Source organism: Rousettus aegyptiacus, unplaced genomic scaffold, assembly GCF_014176215.1.
Source record: "Rousettus aegyptiacus isolate mRouAeg1 unplaced genomic scaffold, mRouAeg1.p scaffold_m13_p_4, whole genome shotgun sequence".
Taxonomy (NCBI): domain Eukaryota; kingdom Metazoa; phylum Chordata; class Mammalia; order Chiroptera; family Pteropodidae; genus Rousettus; species Rousettus aegyptiacus.
The window spans coordinates 34,691,806-34,712,409 of record NW_023416307.1 but is presented as its reverse complement, the minus strand read 5'-3'; the positions used below and the strand labels follow the sequence as shown (position 1 = coordinate 34,712,409).

Here is a 20,604-nt window from a genome sequence, read left to right as displayed (position 1 = left end):
ACCTTGAGCCCTGTATATTTAAAACTATTCTGGAAGTATTATGCCATTCAAAGAAAAACATTTTAAAAATTATTTTATCCTTTTTTTTTTGCTGAAAAGGATGATGACTGCTCATTATAGCAGCTTTAATATTAAAAGGACAAATAGTACTAATTGCACCTACACTGATCAATTGCACGGAGTGATAACTGTGCCGACTAAATCTCAGCATATGTCACTAGACTAAGAACATAGTGCACTTTTTTAAACAAGTATTTTTTTAAACATCACTGAAAATCACTACAACAGATATTGAAAAGTAAACTTCAACAATAAAATTACAACATGGAGTCAACAATCTGATAGTATTTTGATGGCAGGAGTGGGATAACAGAAGAGTCTCTATCCAAAACCTAAAGGGATCTTGTTGAAAACCATGGTTTATGCGTAATTGAAAAAAAAAAAAAACACACTGGATAAAATTGCAAGTGCATATTGTACAAAAATGTCCAATTATCCCAGAGATTAGAGTAGTTTTTCAGGCATCTACATGAATCTCACCACAAACACATCAAATTAGGCAATGCAAACATGGCAAGCCCCAGAAAGCCTAACAGCATTGAAGTCAAAACTGTTCATTAACAACAGAGCGCTGAATCTAGTTTTATGTTTACCGATTACACTGTTGAAAGTCTCCTTAAGCTTCTCTGCGACTCTACTGGGAAAGACCTGTGAATGGATTAAATCATTTATTTACCTGAATTTCTGTTTTTATATCCATAAAAATCTGACAGGTGAAATGAAAGATTAAAGGGGACTAATTATTTCATTAAATACTGACAAAGGACTCAAAGATGACACCAAAATAGAATCCCTAAAGTCAGGATTACACTTTTTGTTTTCACTATGGACATCTCACAGAGGTGTCTTAGACATTCTTTCTCCTCCTTCTCCAATGTTAATTCCTTTCTTATCTCCAGAAAACCATTATAGCATACAAAATAGACACATTTAGAGAAAGTATATAGCATTGGTGTTTCTAAACAATTCATTGACTATGAATACCCACTAAAACTAATTTTACCAGGAGAGCAAGAACAATGAAACACTACAGCCTGCATTTTGTATTATTTTACCCTTTTTCAGTCAATATGTTCACACCAAGGATCCACCTCTGCATTCAAAAACATGCTTGTATGTACTGTTTTATTTTATTTATTTTATTATATATTTTTTTGATTTCTTAGATATACTTTTATTGTTAGAAATAAAATAGTTTCCCTATTAAAAAAAAGAACTGATATTTTAAAAATAAATATTTAGATAAACTGTTAAAGTAGATTAATTTGTAACTTTACATTGGGTCATGTTTGCTGCATCTGCTGAAACAAGTGAAAACTCATGGAATATGAACAAAAGTTAAAGAGGTTATTATTTATTTATAGAAAATTTACTTGAATTTATTTAAATTTATTTTCTTTAACTTCTATACATATGTATATACGCATACATATATATAAAATTGGCTTTTTAAATCTCCTACAACCCCCTATATAAAACATATTTCTCCAAAATAATGTTTTGTACAGTATTTATTTGTTTTTGTGGCATCAGATTTCTTCCAAAAGCAAAATAATCTAATTAAAATACTGGTTGTTAAAACACAAATATTAAATAATTGATATTATTGTTTCCCAAAATAGTTGAAATTTTTGAGAAAGCTATGTTACGGGCAAAAGATTGTTTTATAAAAAGATATATAAAAATGGTAATATATGTAATATTCTTGTTTCAAGGAACAGAAACCCACCTCTGGCTGCCATGTAGTAAAGAGTTTAACTTTGCCTAAAGAGAGGTCTTGCCTTTGCTCTTGGATCACGGTATGTAATATCTCAATCCTCGGAATGCCTTTCCTCCTGGTAACATCTTTGTTTGCCTAGGAACCTGGAGTCATACCTGATCATCTGACAATGTGAGTTAGGGTGGGGGTGGGCATACCAGATAGTCCATCAATGTGGTATGGGGTAGGGTTTTTATGTCAATGGTATCAGCTTAACCTCTAGAGGGAGATATCAACCACAAGGGCAATCTACAAAGTCTGCATAATGGATCCTCAATACAATCTCTGGACACTAAGGCTTTAGATGAGCCTTCCTGGTTGGCAATACTCCATGAGCATTCTCATACATCATGGCTGAGAAAAGTAGCACTCTCCATGATTCCAGTAGAAGAGGACAATAGGAAGTTTTACATATGGAAATCTTCTGGAATCTGCTCCATGCCTCTATTTCTTTGGCTGATTTTAATCTGCATTCTTTCACTGTAATAAACTATAACTGAGTATAACAGATTTTTTAGAGTTCCATGAGTTTTCTACTAAATTATTAAATTTGAGATTGATCTTAGGGACCCCCAAACATGTAATTAATGTTAGAGGTAAAGAAAAATTGGGACATCCAAATTTTTATTTGGTATCAAAATTGAGGGGATCTTTTGGACTGCTCCTAGTTTTGTGCCTTCCCTGAAACAAGCTCATTTAAATGAGTTACTAGCACATATTAATGAAAAACTCAGGAAAAAAGGTAATTTCAGTTTTATTCTGTTCTCATAGTTCGATAATGACACCAAAGACTTATTTTTCCCCCATATTTTCATTTTTTTTTCCTCCAATTTCCTAGCTTGATCCTCAGCCTAAATTTTTCTCCTGGCTACAAGGTGGCTGAGAACTTTCTAGATACAAATCCAGAGAGGGTAGTTTTTCCTTCTCCACCATTGGATTCTTAACCACAAATGAAAATTTGATTATACCTGTATGGGTCACAGTTTTTTTTTTTTTTTTTTTAAGAAAAATCACTATGGGTAGGATAATGCCATACTTTCACTATTTCAGACCAATTAGATCCATAGCAAAAATAAATTGTGAGATCAGTCCATAGAAAACTCAAGATTGCCACACAATGGGTGAGAGCTGCAATAATAAAGAGGCAAACACAATGTCCACTACAGAATTGCATGGTTTATCAAAAATTCATTTATAAGCAAAGAAAATTAGGTTATATTCTGGTAAACCTTCACTTCTAGGCCCCTAGTTATATGTCATTTAAGATGTAATTCAGAATGATCTACAGATTTAAGAGACCTACAAGTATGAAAACAAGGAAAATCCTATATGAACATGGCAAATTTTCACAATAATTAAGTTCCGTACATCATAGAAATGTAATAATGAGGAAAAACAAGCAAAAAAAAAAAACCAACAAACATCACTTTCAGAAAATCATAGAAACGGATTAAATTCAAGATTCTAAAAATTCATAGATGGCAACCAAACCCAAGATCAGACAGAAATGACACAAAAATAAATGAGAAAAGAACTAAGAAGAGTAGTAAAAGACCCAGGAGCATCATATTTCAAAGTGGCAGAAAAATATAATTTCTAAAGATGCAGGGTTTGCCTTGAAATGCACAAGCTATATCCTTTAGCAGAAAATCTAGTATTGATTATCTGTTTTAGAGCATATATGAAAAAAAAAAATTCTCAATTATTTTTGTGATACAAGTTTGATATTGACCTTAAATTTTAAAAAGATAGTACTATAAAAATGTAAGCCATTCTAATTTATGGATGTTATTACAAAAATTCTAGCATATTAGCAAACAGTAAAATGTATAAAGAGGATATACTAAAGACATTCACAATGAAATCAGAAATAGGTCGCAATGTTTAGTATCAGCATTATTATTTTTATATTTCCTGTAGGCATTAGTCTATACAATTAGGAAACAGATGTAAATTCATGACATAAAAATTGCCAAGTAAGAGGGAAATAGAAAGATTTTAAACCTAAAATACCCAATATGAATTGAAAAAATAATTACAAAAGAATGAGAACTTCAGTAACATCTTTAATTATCAAATTAATAGTTTCATAAGATGTGCAACTCTATAGAGGCAGAAATTATATATACTCTAGACAAGTGAGGGTTTCTAAACCTGGTAGCATTTTAGAATAACCTAAAAATTAAGAGAGAAAGAGAGAAATACTTCTAAGACGTTGGAGTAGGTCTGAAGTGAGACCTAGGAAGCTAAATTAAAAATTTTCCATGGAAACTGCATTCTTCAATGGGATAAATAAAGAGAATCAGATATAGAACTATATGGCTCTAACATGCTGTTAAATAATTCAGACAAAAGTAATGCTTATTTTCTGAGTTCCATATCTTTGACCCATTATGTATTGTAGGTTAGGGTACCTGAAGTTATGCATCTGTGAAGTCTTACCCTTCTCAAGACCTCATGTAGTATTTTCTATTTCACATTTTCAACAAGTTAAATTCAGCCCCTTCATTTGGTGTTTGCCTCAAACTTATTAGATCATGTCCCCCCAAGATTTGTCATTTTACCTGTAGCAACAGGTAGGAGGAAAGGCAATATTAAAACCCTCGCACTATGAAAGAGAACACAGAAGCACATTAAGAGCAAATAAATTCCATAAGGTATAGATTCCCAAAATATACTATAATTTAGGTCCGAAATATGTATTTTACCCCCTTTCATATTGCTTATTTATTTATTTACTCAGGAAGAGAGAAGTGTACCCTAGTATTAATAAATGAGTTTTGGAGTCAATTTGGCTCAAATACCAATTCTGTGACATAATCTAGGTGCCAAATGTGGACAAGCACTTTCACTTTTCTGACTCCTAATATCCTTATTTGTTAAACGTGGATAATAATATCACAGAATTGTTTTAAAGAATAAATAAAATAATGTGTATAAAGTATGTAACTCATAACGGTAATTTAATAAATATAATTATTACAAAGAGATTCAAGTACAAGTATAAAGGAGTATTTCAAAGGCAACTTGTGAATCAATAATAGGCCTTTCTCAAATATAAGAGTTAGCATCTTGAAAAATCACTAAGATAGGAAAACAAAACCTGACAATGGAGATATTTAAGATTTTATAGAGAAAATACAGGACTAAGATAATGAGAAAATCCATTAAAAAAAACTCCCGTCACCATGTTCATACTAAAACAATAAAGGAAGCTTATTAAATAAAATGCTATGAATAATGCTTTTATATACCCTAAATTATTAATGTAATTAATTCCCATTGATCCTCCCTTGACTACTAGAAACATTTAATTTACTCCCTCTGTAAATTGCAGAGATTTTAAACATCAATTTTCTGAAGTTTCAACGACTGCCTATTAAGAGATTTCCCCTACCCCATATTTGGCACTTTATCTAAATTTGCACTACCTTTATGATTTTATGATTCAGTATTTTTAAATTCTGTCTCCTCTTATGCCCTATTATAATCCAGAAAGCAATGATTGAATATTTAAGATGAAATAAAGCAAAAAACAAAACAAAACAAAACAGCAAGAATAACAATTTGTGGGTGATTATTAATTAGCACGTTTGGTATAACCAATAGATTTTTCTCATTTGTTGTATGAGGTTATATAGTAAAGTTATATAGTTATAGTACCTGCCTTCTGACCTTCTTGTAATTTATCTCCCCCAGTCCTTAAAAGATGTAAGAATATAGTTCAAAAGTCCTAGATATTTTCCTCTACTTCTTTTATCCCTCTAAAGGCATGATCCTCCTATTCTGTGTTTTACCTTTTACATTTACAGTCATATTTTTAATTTGGCCCAGATATGAGTGACCCACACGTCACAGTAGGAATTCTGGAATAAAAATTCTCTCAGGTGCCATGAAGGACTACAGAACAAAACCTTCTCTGCTTATTTATATAGTCACTATGTCTAGATCCTCTATGTATTTTGTGTACATACTAAAATTTCTCCTAAGCATAATTCTCAGTACAGGAAATATTACTAAATCCCTGAACTGTTTTGAAGAGCATTTCAATATATTTGTTTAATAATGCAATTAATTTCAGTTGATAATAATTCCAAAGATATAATTTAGAATTGGAAAGAGAAAAGGGAGCTAAATGTAATAGGGAAAAGTGTAAATACTCTTGGAATTTAGCTAATAATGCCTACTGAGTAAAAGGACATTTCAAAGTCACAGGTTCTTTTAGACTGAAGCTTGTAGAGATTTTGAAAAAGGCTAGAGTAAAGAACGCAAATGTCAGAATGACAATTCTTTAAATATCAGGGATCAATATAACTTTTCTCAAAAAAAAAAAAAGAAACATTTAAGTCAATTTATCTTGCAAATTGCAATAATTTGTGGCAACATTAATTAGAAATGTTTGCAGTGTCTGAGAAGAATAATCCTGCATTTACCAGATAACCATGTGCTAGGTACGGTTCGACTAACCATACAGTCACATGTGAGGAGTGCGGTTCCTGGTTAAAAAAAAAAAAACAAAACATTGTGTGATTTTTCAGGCCTGCCCATAGGCAATTAAAAAAGCATTATCTATCAGGCCTCCTGGGGGAAGCCGCTCTATTCACATGAGACTTTGTGCACAGCCAGCGATCTGCAGTTACTAAAGGAGTCACTTGCTGAAGGGGACTCAGGCCCTCTTGTCCATCAGGTACTTTGCTATTTGCATTCTGAGCCTCAGTGCCTTCATTCCCAGTCCTCTTTACCGGAAGCTTTGGGCACACGTTTTCTTCCGCTATCTTTGCTAAGGTCTCATTGGAGGGACTGGAGTCAATGCGGCAGAGAAAAAATATAACTTAGAGACACTTCCTCGCTCTAAGTGTTCAGCATTTACCACTTCTAGCCCTTTCTCCTTACCCTCTTCTATACCCCAGGTGCATAAAACTGCCCGAGCCTTTTGTTCTGTACTCCTGCAACAGTAAGCCCATGTCCCCATCTGTGCTGATCCTCCCAGCACTTGACTGGTGCATCTTTCCATGGGGGAAAATAGAACAAGGGAGCCAATACTCTCTCTGTTTTTAAATTCTTACTTATATCATCACAGTAAATGATTAAAGGTTCAAGTCTTCCATTTTTAGCTTTTTTTTTTTTTTAAATTGGTTACTTCCACACCTGATAGTTTAACTCTATCTCTCCCTTTTCAGCTAAGCTCCCGATAACATGTTGACATAGGTTCTACAATATTACTCCATAACCTTGCTATTTTTAACACAAAAATACAGTTAACCTCTCAATATGATCTCATTTCTCATAAAAATGTTAATATATATTGAGGAAAAAACATAGAAAACTATTTATATTACCTTACAGCCTCAACAAGTACTTATTAATTTCTCATCTTAAGAAACCCAAAGAGTCTTCATAATTATAAAGTTATTTTGTTCTACATAAAAGAGCTTTCATATAGGATCTTAACTTCAGGATTCCTAAACATGCAGAATACTAATTCGCGCTTTGAGAATCTTTCCTACTGTTCAGTTATATAACAAATAGTAAGGCATGGAAAGAGTATAAGCTTTGGACCTGATGCTCAGATTCTGTTACTTACTAGACCCATAATTCAGGACCAGTCTCTGACTTTTCTACCTCAAATGTTGTTAGGAAGATTAGGTGGGGCTACTATGTAAACTGTTATATATTCTCATCAGAATTTATGAAACTCAAAGATATACATAAACAGTCAAAATTTTAATGGATATTAGCAATAATACATTTGATCTTTCTGGATCAAAGATGTTATCAGATTAAAATTGTTAATACACATACAGCAGTTAGAATAGTGAATAGAACATAGGTCATTATTTCGTTGTACTGAACTTACATTATCTTCATTATTAAAATCTCATCATCAATATATATGTAGTGTAAATGGAACAAACTAAAGAAAAAATATAACTAGAAGAATCTATGATCAGTGACCATAGATTAATAAGATTATTCTTGCTTTTGTAAATCACTAGATATTTTACAACCACATCACTATCATTCTTCAAAGTACAGTTTACCATTCTGGAAAATACTGATATTGCTCAAAACATTTTCAGAACATGCTACATTGAAAATGCCTTCATAATTTATAATTGAAGTTATTTTATTATTTTATAATTATATTTCACTTTCAAAGACTGAATTTCCAATACTCAATTTCATCATCTGCTTTATTTACTAAATTACTTATTTGATAAGCAATTATCTGCTTTATTTACCAAATTATAATTACTTTTTTATTCTAGGTTACTTGTTATTGTTGTCAGAGTTATATTAATCACTTAAAGATACCAATTTGCTACTATTTAGGAGGTTGTTAAAGAAAGTTTTTGCTCTGTTTTAGAACAGGTCATTTATGTAGAATGAAATAGAAATTCTGGCTTTGCCACCCCATAACTGTGTAACTTAGACAAGTTATTCAAACTCTAATATTTTATTTCTTCATATAAAAATGAGAATAATAGTTTAAATGCATAGGATGAGATTAAATACAATAATGCGAAGAAAATATAGAAGAACGTGTTCATAGCAGACACCATGGATTATAGCAGTTTGAGCCACTTGTTTTATTACAATTTTTCTCTAACATTGGACATCCTTCACATTAAGATATGTTTAAAAATTATATATTTTACAAATAGTCATGAAAAAACTGATTTTTTAAATGAGTTTTTATTTAAATGAGTTTTAAGTATACAGTACATTGGTTAGACATCTATATAGTTCATAAAACAATCCCCCCCAATTGCTCCCTCCCACCCCTGGCTCTCCACCTAGCCAACATATTAATGCTAACTGCATTTCCTCTGCCGTTCTCCTCATCCCTGTGCCCAACTATTAACTACAATTTGTACTTTTTCAACACTTCATCCCATTTTCCCAGCCCCCCCAAGCAAAAGCTAATTTTTTTTTTAAGGAATAAACATTACTGGAGCAGTCATGTAACATATTTGTTATATAAATCTTCATACATAAAGTAAACAATGTAAAGTTAATATATAATATTGTTTAATCAAAGTAGGACTTTTAATACATTACTTAAAATTGTATTTAATGAATTTATATGTAAATATCCACTAATAGTCATAGCAGGGGAGTTTCATTAAAAGCTAGGTTAATTGAAAATCTCTTCAGTTGCTTATTATTAGATCTAATTATCTGCTCATCTTTAAATGTTTGAACATTTATTGTCCATTTGTAAATGGAAATTTTTTTGAAGGCTGGAAGTAAATTTGATCAGGGCTTCTTTTATATTTTATAAGATGGTCTATATTCAAACCTGGAATTAAGACATGCAGTAATTCTTTAATAACCTGTTAACATCCTTCATAATTAAATAATGTATATAACCCTAATTATTAATTTTCTTTATTGTTGCTTTTGTAGTGGTTAGCCATCATCTAATCTCCATAACTACTACTCTTATTATACCATGAAAGTGCCCAAGATATTTTTTAATCAGTCTTTAATAAAATTCATAAAGAAGGTATCATTAAACATCTAAGAACAATAGGACACAATCTTATAGATGAAAAGCAGTTAAGTCCAAGAAATAAAGAAATGGGGGTTAGGAAAATTATTTGTTTACCCACTGGGATTGTTAATTTGTCTCAACTGGGCCTCAGGGTTACCATATATTTGCTGGGTGTGTCAATGAGGGTGATTTTTAATAAGATTGATATTTAAATTGGCAGACTGAGCAAAACAAATTGCCCTCTCTAATGTCAGTGGGCCTCAGTCAATCAGTTCCAGGTCTGATTGGGAGAAAATGCCTGTTTTTCAGTAAGAGAATTTTTTTCTGTCTGAATGCCTTTGCCCTGGGACATCAGCTTTTTCCTCTTGCTTTCACACTTAAACTGAAGCACTGGCTTTTTCTGGTCTCAAGTCAGCTGCCCTTCAGATGGGAACTACACCATCGGCTCTCGTGGGTCTCAGGCCTCCCGACTCAGACTGGAGCTAAACAATCAGTTTTCCTGTGTCTCTAGCTTGCTGACAACTCACCCAAAAGATCTGGGACTTGTCTGCATCTATAATTATGTGAGCTAATTCCTTATAATAAATATCTCTTTATATATATAAATAAAAATATAGATACAGGTATAAATATAGATATATACATAGATAGCTGGAGATATAGATACATATCTAGATATACATACACATACATATGGAATATAAATATATTTATAAAATATATATTTAAGTAAATATTTTTATATCTATATGTTAAAGATCTTTATATTCTTTTTCTGCTAAATGAGCATTCAATATGAATCTTTGGTAAATTATTAAGTTATTAGGTTTCCTTTGAAAATATTGGGCTATGTAGACATAGTCATTGGTTATACTTCATACTTTTAGTTTTGCTTTATGGAGACCTAATAACTTCTCATCGTTCTCTGGGATTCCTATAATTATTCTATCTAGCTGTATTTCAGCCAACACAGGGAAATTATACACAGTTGGTTGATTTTTATATTGATTTTCTTTGAGATCTCTCATTTCGATTTTGTTATAGGTTTCCTTAAGGGCATTACATATTCACCTCATATAGTAATATCACATAGATGAAGTAAACTGTGTATTTTTTTCACATAATAGGATAAGGGAATTTTAAGGATAAGAGTTATAACAAGCAATTGAATATCACAGACATACAAATCAATGCATTTCTAATTCTACTCCTTTAGTTCACAGACAGATATAAACCCATAGAAATGAAAAAAAAAAAAAAAGCAAACTAAAAAAAAATAAATGCTGACTAACCAAAATTCTTTTACTGGTTATGCATTGATTTTTAAAAGATCATTTTTGTCATTTTTGTGTCATATTTTAAGACTAAATTTCAGCCATTATCTCCACTATCTTCTAGAACTTATATTGAGTACATATTAAAGTTTGGCAATCTATTTTATAATCTACTGTAACTGTTCTATCATATTTGTTATGTCTTCATCTCATGCTATAGTCTAGATTTTAATTCCTCAGTGCTAACTTCAAATTCATTAGTTCTTTCTGTAACAGTGTCTAGTCAAATGCAAAACCTATTGCATTTTTTTTATATTTCGATAACTATATTTTTATTTCTGGGTTTCATAAGTACTTTCTTTCCCTATTTATATACTTTTAATCTATTTATTATCTGAACTTAAACATGTATTATAAAGTTACATAACATTTTTTCAATGGAGAATTTATATTCTAAATATGTTTTAGCTGTCTTTTTCACAATCAGAAATTATATTTAAAAATTATATCTCCTTTTATTTGGAAACTGGGTTTCTAGGTTGAAGATTACTTGAATGAAAAGTTTTTGTTTAATTATTTTCTCCTTGTGATGATTTTTCTCTTTCCAGTGGTATCGTGGTTGGTGCCAAATAAATCTGATCCGAAGTGATAATGACATTTTGGAACTTTTAACACAAGAAGTTACTGGAAAAATCAATCTTGCAAAGATTCAGCCTCTAAGCCAATGGATAATTTGGTTCAGTTCCTAACTTCTTTAGGCTTAAAGTTTATGGAAAGCTACAATTACACACAGAAATTGATCAGATTTGGTTTTTTAAACTTAATTTCTCTTGAGGCAGAATACAGCACATGCCTTGAGTCAGGTTTTAATCCCATTTAAGAGTGTCACATTAAGATATTTACATAGCTTGGGAAATGAACTCCTCATTGTCAATGCATCGATATGACTCTTAGTTATATATTTTCCCATTTTATCTGTTGTTGTATGTTTGGAATAAGGGTATCAAATAATGAAAATAGAGTCATTATGAAAAAAAGTATCAAATATTTTATAATACTTCTTTTAGAACAATCTAAGAAACCATACAAATATATGAGCATGGCCTTAAGACTCTAAAATAAAAGTCTGTACAAGTTATGGCAAGAAAATATCTTATCGTAGATCACTTATCAGCTTATTATGGTATTAAAATTATCATATTTAAATTCTATTATTTAGAAAGTATAGTAGTGGCTTGAACTAAACTAATTATTTCATTAAAATTAGAAATATTCTGAAGAATATAACAAAGGAGATTTCTATGAGTCATAACAAATATACAGTCTTCAGACAGTAAATTATACTTATTTCATTAATAATTTGGTTTCTACTTTTAAATACTGTAAACAAACAATTCTCAAGTTTATTGGGATATAGCATACCAATAAAACATAAAAGAAGAAAATATAAATTGAGAATGAAAAACAAATTTAGATAACAATTTTAAAGGGTGTTCATTATTGAATTTTCACTGATAACTTGCATATTATGTAAAACAATTCTTATGTAGAAAAGAAACTTAAGCTTGTGAGTCAGAACTTGGTTCTGCTGTTCAGTAGGTTTATTTTCATTTTGTTAATGCTTTCCTTTGCTGTGCAAAAACTCTTTAGTCTGTTGTAGTCCCATTTGTTTATTTTTTCTTCTGTTTCCTTGCCCAAAGAGAGATATCCAAAAAAAATATTGCTAAAAGCAATGTCATAGTTTACTGCCTATGTTTTCTTTGAAGAGTTTTATGGTTTCAAGTCTTACCCTTAAGTCTTTAATACATTTGGAGTTTATTTTTATATATGGTATACAAAAGTGATTGAGTTTTATTCTTTTGAATGTGTCTGTCCAGTTTTTTCAACACCATGTACTGAAGAGACTGTCTTTACCCTATTGTATATTCTTGCCTCCTTTCTGATATTAATATGACCATATAAGTATGGGTTCATTTCTCAGTTCTCTATTCTGTTCCACTGATCTATGTATCTATTTTTATGCCAGTATAATGCTGTTTCAATTACTATAGCCTTGTAGTATAGTCAAATATTTGCCAATGATACATCTGGTGAAGGGTTAATATCTAAAATATATAAGGAACTCATGCAACTTAACAACAAAGAAACAATCTGATTTTAAAAAATGGGTAGAGGATCTGAATATGCACTTCTCCAAAGAGGACTTACAGGTGGCCAGCAGATATATGAAAAGATACTTACATTACTAATCATCAGGGAAATTCAAATTAAAACCACAATGAGCTATCACCTCACATCTGTTAGAATGGCTATCATCAAGAAATAAATAAACATCAAGTGTTGGTGAGGATGTAGAGAAAAAGAATCCCACATGTATGGTTGGTGGGATTGTAAATTAGTACAGCCACTATGAAAAACAGTATGGAGTTTCCTCAAAAAATTAAAAATAGAATTTCCATATGATCTAGCATACCCGCTTCTGGATATTTATCCAAGAAAATCTAACACAATAATTCAAAAAGACATAAATGCACCCCTTTGTTCATTGCAGCATTATTTATACACACATAACCAAGATATTAATGCCAGCAGTATCCATCAATAAGCAAATGGATAAAGAAGAGGTGATACATATATACAATGGAATATTACTTAGCATAAAAAAGAATGAAATTTCTCCATTTGCGACAACATAGATATACCTAGAGGGTATATTATGCTAAGTGAGATAAGTTAGACAGAGAAAAATAATATGTGATTTCACTTATAAGTGAAATCTTAAAAAACTAAATAAACAAACAAAACAGACACTCATAAATACAGATAACAAACTGATTGTTGCCATATGAGAAGGTAATTGTGTAGTTGGGTGAAAAAGGTGGAGGGATTAAGAAATACAAATTGGCAATTATAAAACAGTCACAAGTATGTACAGTACAGCATAGAGAATATAGTTAAAAATATTGTAATTGTGTACGGTGTTAGATGGCTACTAGATTTATTGAGGTAATCATTCTGTAAGTTATATAAATATCTAATAACAATGTTGCACACATGAAACTAATATAATTTTGTATGTTAACTGTAATTGAAAAAAAATTAAAAATAAAAAGATAAATTTGGTTCTGGAATCTAAGAGGCCTGAATGTGAATCCAGGCTTGGTCACTCAATAGCAGTGTGGCTTTGGCTCAGAATCACAACCATTTTTAATCTCAGATTTCTTATTTGTAATATGAGGATAATAGCTATCTCTACCTCATAAGAGTTTTGTGAAGGTTAAATGAAATCAGATATTTAAAACATATAACATTGTCCAGCACAAGGTTAGTGCCAACAATTATTATTTTGAAAAATGAACAAATAAACAGTTTTTTCTTCATTAACATAATATAAACCTTTACTAGTGACACACATATATATATAATATACACATTATATATACAATAATTATGTTTATAATCATTGGTACTGGGCCATGAGTTCCTCAAGAAAAGACTATTTTTAAATCTTCAATATCCAGTACAGTATCTAGAATAGATTGAAGGGGTTCAGAACGGGCCTTTCCAAAATGTGCCAGTTTGGAATGCAGATTATTTTGAGCTTACAAGTTCAAAAGAAACTTTTAGCTCTCTGTTAAAGAATTTGAACTGGGGGCCTTGACCATAATAAGTGTTATACCAGAAATAATTTTTATGATCTATCTATAGGACAGGCAAAGGAATTATTATCTGTTCTTCTTATCATCCTGTGAATGACTTTTCTTTCCACTGAAGTTCCAAGACGCCTTACCTCATCCTTATCTCAGAATGTCACATATACTTCATTTTACCTTTCTGTCCCTGAGCCTCTCATGCGGGGTCTCTGAGTGTCATATATGTGGGTTTTTCCCATATATGTATGTGATTAAATTTGTTTATTTCCTCTTGTTAATCTATCTCATGTAGATTTAATTATTCAACCAGCTTTAATAAATCTTGAGCGGTAGAGGAAAATTTCTTCCTCCCCCACGAGATAAACAAACAAGCAAGCAAGCAAACAAACAAACAAATGGAAAGCATAGACACATTCCTTTAGAAGCTCACACATAGAAAACAAAAATCTATTTACTGAAACATGGGACATTTCTTATGCAGTCAAAATCACCGTAGTACATTTTTCAGCATGTAATGATAAAAAAGCATTTTAAAGATACTAAACTATAAAAGAACAGGGCTTTCCTGAAATGTGATATTAAGGTTAATATACCTCTAAACCTATAACACCTCAAAGCAATTGCTATAAACCTCAGGGCACTTCTGAGCTTTTTGAAGCTCTTAAAGATTTGGTACTAGTGATCACAATTTCATCCAAAGGTAAGGAGGATCTTTTATTCTTTTTTTTTTTTTTTTCAAACAGGTGAAAATTTGTGAGAAGTCGGCCAGTCATCCTTTTTTTCCTCACCTTTTCCCTCTTAACTTGATTCTTTACTGTACCATCTTGACTTATCTGAGCTCAAATTCCAAATTCTGTTTCTGCTTATTTATTATACTCTTTACTGAGAAATTTGTGCTCAAATTGAGTTTCTAAAATGCATGACATAGGCAATTTTCATGGTAAGAAAATCACTAGCAAATACAGCTTTCCCTCACTTCTCAGGCATAGCAGTTGCTGATGTTAATGGAGCTAGTCATTTGCTTATCACGGGTAAAATAGATTTCATATTGATTGGTTTGACTCAGGACTACGATATTCCAATTAAGATTGCTAAAAAGAACTATAGAATTGTAAAATAATAGTAATAATAATAATAACATGAACTGAGCCACTTCAAAGTGGAGTTGGAGCTGCTATCCCAGAGGAACTGCTTTCTTTACACGCTGATTTACTCCTCAAACCTGGGAATGCTGGCAAAATAACCTTTGACCTGGATCTAAAACATCAATTGTATTAACAACTGTTTGCAAAGCTAACAGGGAAGCAGATAGTATGACTACCTGACTGAAAATAAAAAAACGTTCATTAGAATTAGCATCACTATATTAGTTTATCTGCACCTATAGAAATTCTTCCCTTTTATTCAAGTGATGATTCCCCTTCTCTTTTTCATAAATATTTCTCACCTTCACCTCATCCAAGAATTTAGAGACCAAAGTACTTTCAAACCTTTTTTAAAAAAATAAAATAATCTCATTTGTGTTTCTGCCTGAATCAGTTCTGCCTCAACCTGTGCTCTTGAATAACTATTCTTTTGGATCTTTTTGCCTTTCACTTCGGCCTTTTATGTTGAGGTTAACATCTAAACCTCAAGTTAAAACAAGCAGTGATACAATGACATACAGATATTTATACTCTGATACAAGTCGTTAGCAATTCCACACTATAGATGATGTTCAGGTTCATTTCCAAAAAGAAAAGATAGAGGAATGAAAGTGGACTTTAGATTATAAAAATCACTCTTTACTGCTACGATTTTTTTTTTTAACTTTAGAATCATTTATATATCGGCCATTAGCCTATACCTCAAATCTCACTTCTTTTTTTTAAAGAAATTGTGTTTTATCAAGTGCTTTCCTTCAAAAGCAACTAAAACCCATAATAGCAGATCTTTAGCACAAAACTCTCTTAGAGCTAATTCTGAAGTTCTCCCTCTACGGCTCCTGTTGTGTTTTCTACTGTGGAATGATATCACAAGGTCATATGTACACAAAGCATGTCACTAAATTCAGGGAGCTGGTGAAGGCAATTAACCACACTTTTCACTCTTATATTTAACAAATATCCAGTTTAAGCAGAATATTTTGTTCCTTGATTTAAAAAAAATACATTTTTATAGTTCTAATGATAAAATAATACATTTTAAGCGACCCAAAGAAGCCCACAAACAAACAAACAAACAAAATCCCAGAAACCTAGAAGGGATCACACACCTTAATTAAAGCTACAGTATTGTAATTTTGCTATCTAATGGCCCAGCTACTAGCCTCTGTCTAACCTGTCGAATCTTCCAAGTTCCTCATGAAATCCTTGAGAGGCAGGGTCTTCAGTCACGTCTAATTTAACTATGAATATGTAGGTAGCTGAAGACCGCCTACCCAGGTAGTGGAGAACTGAGGCAATTAGCAGAGTAATTCAATTAGAAAAATTTCCTACTGAAGAAGAGATCATGTTTGCTTGAACTATTCGGATTGGTCCATCTACAATAATTAAATTCATTAACTTGCTCCTTCTCTGCACTTTGCCTATGAACACACAGCCTTGTTGCTAATGAAAATACACAAGTCATCTCAAATATCTATTTGTGATTTTACAAAACACTCTGTTGATTACTTGCAAATCCCCATCCAAGTGACCCTGCTGTAGGTGAAACTTGCACACACACACACCCCTCCCACACACACACACATACACATCATTGTGTCATTGGTCAGCCATCAGAGATCCATATTAAATTTTAATAAATTTAATAATTTAATAATAATTATGCTAATAAGAGTCAGTAGTCCTTCATCTTTAAAAACAACAGGTAGGCTTTTTTAGCATACAAGAATTTAGAGCTCAAAGTGCTTTTAAACACTTTTTTAAAAAAATAAAATAACCTCATTTATTGCCACAGGTCCCTAGTCATGTAGCTCTAATCCTTGGCATTGCCTTTCTTCAGCTATCTATCACCATACCCAGTCCCTAAAATCTTCACTGTTATTAAAGCCACTTTCAGGGAGTCATCACACTGGAGTCTCCAGATTTCTCCTTAGCAATCATACCATTGACATCATGTTTGCTTGCTTGGATAACCAAGACTGAACCCAGGATATAGGGATTGATGTAACTTGATTAGGAGGAAGTCAAAACAGCCCCTACCTAGAAATAAGTGTGAAAAACTCTGGGGAGAAACTAATTAAAAAGAAAAGGAATCTTGATGAGATTCCCAAATTTGAGAAGACTTTCTATCAAGAACACACTATTTTGGCTAGAAATAGCAGAAGTGAAAACACACCAAAGAAGCAAGGAAGTTAGAGTTCATAAGTACCCAAAGCCAGTTCTGAATTTCTATGACACAAACTACCCTGTAAATGTCCTGCATGTATCTGCAAGATAAAACATATTGAACCCAATATTGCTCAAGCTCAGGGGTCTCCATTTGCTCTGAACAGGTTGGATATAATGGAGTAGCTCAGATGGATTCAATCATTAACTATTTCTAGAGAAAGAGAGGGGATAAGCCTACTTTTTTGGTGCTGGTGCCAACTCAAGAACTGACGGGTAAAGCAAATAGTTGCTGAATACTGTAAAACGTATAGCTTGTAGTCGACTTGTATCTATGGAAATGCTTCCAAATGACCACAAACGTAATTTGGAGAAAGATTTGGAAATCTTTATTGCAACACCAGGAAGATAGATTGACTTTTAGTGTGTGAGAAAATCAATCTGAGAAAAACAAACTAATTTTGCCTGGATGAAGCATACAGAATGCCTGAAATGGGATTTACTCCATACAAGATTATATATCAGTTAAGACCTGGTAGGCAAGCCCTAATGTAGAGTGCAACTTGGCCAAAAGAAGTAAAACAGCTTGCTGAAAACTTCCTAAAATATTATATTCGTATAAACGGTGGTACACTAAAACTAACAACGACAACAGCAAAACACAATATTCTTCAGATTATGGATATATATGACATATGCAAGGAAGAAAAACCTAATGGAAACTAATAGAATAGGTCTTGAGTGACAGGAAAAGAAAACCATTGTTTTTGAGAAACAAGAAGAAGATGTGATGAGCTTATCAGAGAAATGAGAAGAGAATAGACTTTCATGGGTATCCATGGGGACGAGAGTAAACAGGAAAATCACTGGGTTCTAAATTAATTCAAACACAGAAAATTCATTATAATAATTGTTACTAATATGGTTTTCAGAGGGCTATATGTAGAAGATGTAAAATTTGTCATTAGTTATGACTATCTAACTCCTCATAGGCTTATATTCATCTAATTGGAAGAAATACTCACTATACTACGACACTTTCTTCCTACCTAATAACATAAAGCAAGTTTAAGTTACTTTATCTCTGCTTCATGAAGCCAATCAGGCAATTCATCTCAAATTGTTTCAGCAGTCAAAGACAGGCATTCAGGTCATTCTAGGGGTAGAGGAGGCATGAAGGATGACCATAGGGCTCATTATTTACACAAAAGGGGTGGGGTTTAAAACCTTTATATACAGGGGAAATTATAACAAAGGTTACTTAAATCTGCTTAAGAGATATTTGGGGACAAAAACTCAAAATGGTGTTTACAGTACTGCGAATTACATCTGTGCTTTGAAAGTCATTTTGTGTCTGTTATTATATAGACTGATTTCAGGACTGGTAATTCGACAGACACCAGAATGGTTATGATAGCACTTCAGCAATAAGGAATTAATGTTCCAAATATGCACATGGTATGAACCAACAGCCATATGCATATGCTGCAAACTGTGGCTGCACCTGTGAATGATATCTAGTGCCAATTGAATATTCTCAGTAAGGCTTTGGAAGTATATATAGATGTCTGTTTTTCATAATTGCCTTTTACATCGATGTTATCAAATAAAATAGTTATTTAATAAAAGCAGACATGACTGCAGTGAGCAGAATTATAGTTCTATTTTTTGCTATTTAAATTAGATATACATCAATTTTTAGTTGTTTTTTTTTTGGGGGGGGTACCACAAAATATAGGTAGAGTTTTTATAAAAGTAATCACACAGTGTTTTAAAATACAATAATTCAATGCGAGCCTGGCCTTCAAAGAAAAAAATGAAGACTAAGTAGAAATTGTACTTTATTATATATATCTGATGCCATGTAAAGTTTGCTTGTATTTTGAAGTGTATTTTTGAATGTTAAAGATAAAATTACTGTTAAAATGTAAAATGAAACTCCATCCAAATAAAAGATTACTCAAAGAGCGCTTAGAAATAAGTAAATTTGGTAAAACAGCTGGTATTAAGCATTGAATCCAATTCAATTAATAAACAAACAGTTGGAAGTTACTATAATAAAACAAAACATATTCTTAGAAATATAAATTGCAAAAAATAAATATTAGCTATCGAGGTTTGGAGTTCAGTGAAAGGAGTACTAAGTATGCTATTTTGGCATCTTACAAGCAGGGATTTAATGGATGCCGTCTTAAATTGAAACAGGCAGTAAAAAGAGTATAATAAATACAAGTTTTCAAATTTTCTTACAGGCTCTTACAGAAACTGATAAATCTTATAAGAATCAAAATTAAATATAATGCCTCTTTTCTTAATATAACATGTATATAATTACTTTATTAAAATATTATCTATTCGTCTACCTCTGTTCATCTTTACTTTATATTTACATCAGGATTATTAAAATAATGTTCTTAAAATATTAACAATGTGTTTTGGAAATCTGGGATTTAGGTTAACTTTCGAAAATTTTAACCTTTATACTCCTCTGTATTGATTGAAATTATTATAAGAAGAATCTATCAGAAGGTACTGGCAACACTGGTTTCCTTGAGAAGATAAATTTGGTGACTAGGAAACATAAATGTGAGGAAACTGTTCACAATCTTCCCCTTGGTAACTTTAGCATTTTGAATCTTGTGAATACCTTAGTAATTAAAAAAAAAACAAAGTAAGTTAAAATAATTTTAATGATTTTATAAAATTCACACACACACACACACACACACACACACACAGATTTAGAAAGCTAAAGTCATTAATATTTAAAACTAGTTGAAATCTTAGATCCAACTCTACTCCAAAAACTCTACAATTGTATTGATATGTGGATACATCAACATAAAGCTCTTATCAGAACTTATTATAAAATACATTCTTATGACTGCTAAAAATGCAGAAATTGTTTTTTTCCATGAATAATATTACATAGTTATCCATCTCCCTTTAGTATGAAGATGATGCTCTGATCTCCCAGACAAAGCAATGTCCAGTTCCAAACAAGATGGTTTTGCAATGTGAAAATGCTGTAAATTGTTTTAAAACCTGT

General features: G+C 31.7%; 1 protein-coding gene and 1 pseudogene across 2 annotated transcripts in view; one reads left to right on the top strand and one right to left on the bottom strand.

Annotated features, from left to right (window-relative positions):
• The window catches only part of LOC118601592, a 45,205-nt pseudogene extending 26,136 nt beyond the window's left edge, over positions 1 to 19,069 (top strand).
• NAALADL2 (N-acetylated alpha-linked acidic dipeptidase like 2) overlaps positions 1 to 20,604 on the bottom strand; it is a 798,563-nt gene that overhangs the window by 79,595 nt on the left and 698,364 nt on the right. The window lies entirely within an intron of this gene.